This window comes from Ovis aries, chromosome 15 (assembly GCF_016772045.2).
Source record: "Ovis aries strain OAR_USU_Benz2616 breed Rambouillet chromosome 15, ARS-UI_Ramb_v3.0, whole genome shotgun sequence".
NCBI classification, from domain to species: Eukaryota; Metazoa; Chordata; class Mammalia; order Artiodactyla; family Bovidae; genus Ovis; species Ovis aries.
Window position 1 is genome coordinate 80736479 of NC_056068.1, and position 6000 is coordinate 80742478.

Consider the following 6000-nt stretch of genomic DNA (forward strand, 5'->3'; position numbering starts at 1 on the left):
CTTGGAAAGGCCCTAGGTAGCAGCAAGTGTTGCCCCCCTAGGGCGGACAAGACCTGTATTTCCATGGTCTGAGTGACCTAGGTGAGTCGTCTTACTTCTTGCCGTTTCACCAACTCTACACAGTGGACTATTCCAGGGTCCTGATGGGGTGGTATTGGCACAAAGTCTTGAGTCCCGAGAGAGCAGACAATAGAAATCCAAGTGATTCCGGGATGTTTGAGCTATTTCCTCTGCTCCTATACATGCATATTGGAATAGGCTGTCAGCTAAGAACTGACTGACCGGTGGCTCTCCTGATCTTTTTCCAGACTTGTGGTCATTACCATTTATAGAGGCTTTCTTTACATGAATGTTACCTTTATGATAGCATCTTACTTTGTCTTCACAAACCTTAAGTAGGTAAGTAGTCCTCATGATATGAGTGAGGAAACTGAGGTTCAGATGTTGACCTGCCCAAAGTTACATGACTCAAATATTAAAACAATAATTGTGGGACATTGCAGGCTGCCCAGAGGTTAAGACTCTATGCCACTAAAGCAGGAGGCATGGGGTCAATCCCTTGTTGGGAATCTAAGATCCCACATGCCTCATGGCATGGTCTGAAAATTAAAGAAAAGAAAAAAAAAAGGGCTCATGCCTTCTGAGTATTTAGAATGTGCCCTTTGGAAAGATTATTTCATTTAATTATTTGCTGAGGACCACAATAAATCCACTGGCTTGGTCTGGGGCTGATATGCACCTCTGGAAATTCCCTATACCTCAGTTTGGTCTTCTGTTAAATGTAGATAGCATGTTAAATTCTCAGGTTACTTGAGAAGATTAAATCAGCTAATGGATGCAGTCCCTTGAAATGGTTTGTTGTTTTTCAGCCTCTCAGTTGTGTCTGACTCTTTGCAACCCCATGGACTCCAGCATGCCAGGCCTCCCTGTCCATCACCAACTCCTGAAGCTTACTCAAACTCACGTCCATTGAGTCGGTGATGCCATCCAACCTTCTCATCTTCTGTCGTCCCCTTCTCCTCCCTTTCCCAGCTTCAGGGTCTTTTCTAGTGAGTTGGTTCTTCACATCAGGTGGCCAAAATTAAATAGCCTGGCCTTTCTCAATCTGGAACTGTTGACACCAGCGTTATGGGGTCTGACTTGCCACTGCTTTAAGAGTGGCATTCCAGAATCAAATCAGACAAACTGGGTTTGAGTCCCAGCACAGCTACTTCCTAGCTCTGTGACTATGAGAAAACGGTCTCACCCCTCTGAGAACTAATCTCAGCTGGTAAATGGGGATGATTATAGACTGATGTCATACGTTGTTCCGAGAATTAAATGAGAAATGCGTGGAAGTCCCCTGGTATGGGCCTCTCATCCAGCAGCTCCCAGCAAGCTGTCTCATCATGAGGCCTCAGGACACAGAGGTGTATGTTTGGGGCTCAGCTGAGTGGATAAGACACTGACAAAACATAGATCACCTGCAGTAAAATGTTACAGAGCTTCCAACGGAATATGGGAGAGCGTATGAGGGCCACAAACTCTAGCTGGTGGGGGGTGGGGCACGCTCATAGGAATTCTGGCATGGGACTGGACTCTTGGATCAACTTGGCATGTTTTTGGGTTAGTTCTGTTCTACTGGCCTGGGAAGATCCTCTCAACAGAAGGTGAATGCCCATTTCTGATGGTCTCAATTCATTTCCTGCAACCATCCTCAAGGCTTCAAAACCTGAGCTCTCTCCAAGCAGGGCGGGGGTTGGGGTGTAATAAAAGGATCTGGTGTGGAATAAATAGGAAGGGGGCAAATGGACCACCCTTTAAGACTGACTATGTGAGGGATCAGCCAAATCTGGACCCTTGTGGAGACCAAAACGAAGCTCTATAAATAACTACACAAAAGTGAAAGGGTTAGTCGCTCAGGCTTGTCCAGCTCTTTGTGACCCCATGGACTGTAGCCCAACAGCCTCCACTGTCCATGGAATTCTCCAGGCCAGAATACTGGAGTGGGCTGCCATTCCCTTCTCCCGAGGATCTTCCTGACCCAGGGATCGAACCTGAGTCTCCTGCATTGCAGACGGATGCTTTACCATCTGAGCCACCAGGGAAGGCCAAATAATAATTACCTAGAGCCTCTTGATTGAAAGACGCATCACTCTATAGTTTTTTAAGTTATTTGTTGATTTGTTTTTGGCTGCACTGGGTCTTTGCTGGGCTTGGGCTGTCCCTAGTTACGGTGAGCGGGCCTACTCTAGCGGCGGTGCGGGGGCGTCTCGCCGGAGTGACGCTCGTGGAGGCGGGCTCGCAGGGACGACGTTCTGGGGGCTAGCTCCAGGCCCTCCGGCTTCAGTCGTGGTGCGCAGGTCCAGCTGCCCCACGGCCTGTGGCATCATCCTGCCCCAGGGAGCGAGCCTGTGTCCCCTGCGTGGGCAGGTGGACGCCCAACCCCCGGGCCAGCTGGGAAATCCTCACTCCGCTTTTGGAGGTGACTGTATCAGTCGGCCAGAGAAGGCAATGGCACCCCACTCCGGTACTCTTGCCTGGAAAATCCCATGGAGGGAGGAGCCTGATAGGCCGCCGTCCATGGGGTTGCCAAGAGTCGGGCACGACTGAGCAACTTCACTTTCACTTTTCACTTTCATGCATTGGAGAAGAAAATGGCAACCCACTCCAGCGTCCTTGCCTGGAGAATCCCAGGGAGGGCGGAGCCTGGTGGGCTGCCGTCTATGGGGTCGCACAGAGTCGGACACAACTGAAGCGACTTAGCAGCAGCAGCAGCAGTATCAGCAGGCACAGGCGGCTCTGTCACCCTGAGCCTCTGCCGTGTCGCACACTCTCTCTGCTGCACACGCTGACTTCCATGGCATGTCCAGTGATGACGGATGGAATCCTGCTGATCAATCCAGACTGGGTTCAGGGCCCAAGAGCTCAGGCTCTGCAACAAGAGCAGCCGCCAGGATGAGAAGCCTGTGCGCTGCAGCTGGTCAGCAGCCCCTGCTCAGCAACTCGAGAATGCCCGTGGGCGGCAACGGAGACCCAGCACAGCCAAAAGCGAATAAAGGAAGAAAAGGACTAGGGTCAAAGGTCACCTCCCTGAGGCCGCAGGAGAATACATTTCTGGTTGCCCTCTCTCCCCCACCCCACATCACCGTCTCATCAGGGAGTCGCTCAGTCGTGCCCGACTCTTTCCACCCCATGGTCCTCCAGGCTCCTCTGTCCATGGGATTCTCCAGGCAAGAACACTGGAGTGGGTTGCCAGTTCCTTCTCCAGGGGATCTACCCGACCCAGGGATTGAACCCAGGTCTCCCGCATTGCAGGGCGATTCCTTACCGTCTGAGCCACCAGGGAAGCCACACACTCCTTCCATTTCCCAGGAAGAATCTGTCTCTTACTCCTCCTAACCTCTTTAGCATGTAATTGTAAGCCTGACCCTTGGCATGAGTTCTTCATCCAACCTGATCAGGAGCTCCCTGAATCGGGGAAGGGAAGGTGCTGTGCTCACTGGACTTGCTTCCAGAGCTCAATGTCAGACAGAACACGCAGTGGTTGCTCTACAAGTTTGCTGGATGAAAGAAAACCAGAAGAGATCTTGGGAAGCCCCAGGTGATGAGACTCAACCGTCAAATCCTTTTAGGTTCCTTGCCCTTCCGGGATACTTACGTATATTATGTCACGAAGGAATGAGTTTTAAGCCTTATTTTGCCCAGTATAAGTGCTTGAATAAATACAATGATCAATATAACTCAATTTTCATTGACTCAAGATATTCAAGGCAGATAGACAAAAAATAAAACACATGGGGAAAGGGGAGGTGCTGGCCGGGGCCCCCGAGTCTCCAGGTTCCATTCAGAACTCTGAGGAGCAGGGTGGAGGGGCTGCTGAAACTCCATCCCAGCCGAGAATGGAACAGGGACTGAGGGACCACGTGCCACCCGGAGGAGCTCTTGGACATCACACAGCGCCTCCTCCTGAAACAGGCTTCTCTGGGACCCAGGTGCTTTTGATCTCATGCTAAGTCCCACAGAACAAAGAGGTCTCTCTCCTTATTTTGACCTTTAGAGAGCTTTGAGCCAAATTTGGCCCTGTCTACAGCATTCTTGTTACTAAACTCCATCTTGGTTCTAATTTTTCTGCACTTCTATTTCTTCTTAGCTCACTTTTTCAAATTTTATAAGATTTATTTTTTATTTATATTAAAAAACCATATGTTATTTTAAAGTATAAAGAAATGGATAACAGCTGAGCAGTCACAAGGGTGAACCTGGTCAATTCTGAGCCCCAGCTTCCACACCCACTCTTTATCTCAGCCACAATCTCATCACCTGAAGCTTTAGGCTTGGTCTGACTCATCTTATACTGACTGACTTGTACTGCACTGACTCCATAGAGATGGACTGTTGTAAATCAGATAGCTTTCTGGTTATCTCAAGGAGTTCCTGAAAATCTGACAGTGAAGACTAATTTTAAATTTAATTGTAAAGCTATGATGTTGTTTTCTAAACAGCTTAGAGGAGCAAAAAAGAAGGCTGTGTGCTTGTTGTAAAAAGAATATTTCGGCACTGAAAATCGCTCAGTTGTGTCTGACTCTTTTGTGACCCCATGGACTGCAGCATGCCAGGCCTCCCTGTCCATCACTATCTTCCAGAGTTTACTCAGACTCATGTCCTTTAAGTCAGTGATGCCATCTAACCATCTCATCCTCTGTCGTCCCCTTCTCCTCCTGCCCTCAATCTTTCCCAGCATCAGGGTCTTTTCCAATGAGTTGGTTCTTAGCACCAGCTGGCCAAAGTATTGGAGCTTCAGCTTCAGCATCAGTCCTTCCAATGTACACCCAGGACTGAGCTCCTTTAGGATGGACTGGTTGGATCTCCTTGCAGTCCAAGGGACTCTCAAGACTCTTCTCCAACACCACAGTTCAAAAGCATCAATTCTTTGGTGCTCAGCTTCTTTATGGTCCAACTCTCACATCCATATATGACCACTGGAAAAACCATAGCCTTGACTAGATGGACCTTTGTTGGCAAAGTAATCTCTCTGCTTTTTAATATGCTATCTAGGTTGGTCATAGCTTTTCTTCCAAGCAGCAAGCATCACCATCTGCAGTCACCATCTGCAGTAAGTTTGGAACCCAAGAAAATAAAGTCTGTCACTTTCCACAGTTCCCCCATCTATTTGCCATGAAGTGATGGGACTGGATGCCATGACCTTAGTTTTCTGAATGTTGAGCTTTAAGCCCACTTTTTCACTCTCCTCTTTCACTTTCATCAAGAGGTTCCTTAGTTCCTCTTTCGCTTTCTGCCATAAGGGTGGTGTCATCTGCATATCTGAGGTTATAGGCAATCATTAAGTTATAGGCAAACAAGTCAGCAAAATGTTGGGAAGCTCAAAAATCAGACTAGATTGTGAGGAATCTTTGCTGTGCTTCATGGCTTGGAGAGTCCAGAGTAGGGAAGCGAGTGTGTGTGTGTTAGGTACTCAGCTATTTCTACTGTTTGGGATCCCATGCACATCCCCATGAGCTTCTTCAGCTAAGAGCACTGGGGTGGGCTGCCATGACCTTCTCCTGGGGATCTTCCTGGCCCAGGGGTTGAACCTGGGTCTCCTGAATTCCAGGCAGATTGTTTACTGCGTGAGGCCTGAGGGTAGGCAGAGTAGCAGGTAAGGAAGATGCGAAGACTTTTTCACTCTTTATTTAAATCATTGCTGTGGTCATTCTTAAGGTGCTTCTAAGGTGGATGACGCTTTACCAAGTGAGGAAGATGAAAACCACTGAAGAAAATATAGGAAAGAAATCACTGCTACTTGAGCTGGGAAGAGGTTTTTCCATGGGACACCAAAAGCACCATTCATAAAAGAACAAATTAATAAGTTGACTTTGAAGGAAACCAAAATCTTATCCCAAATAGGCTCCTTGACATAATTATTTTGATTTAAATTCAATTACTGACTCATTTGAAAAGACCCTGATGCTGGGAAAGATTGAAGGCAGGAGGAGAAGGGGACGACAGAGGATGAGATGT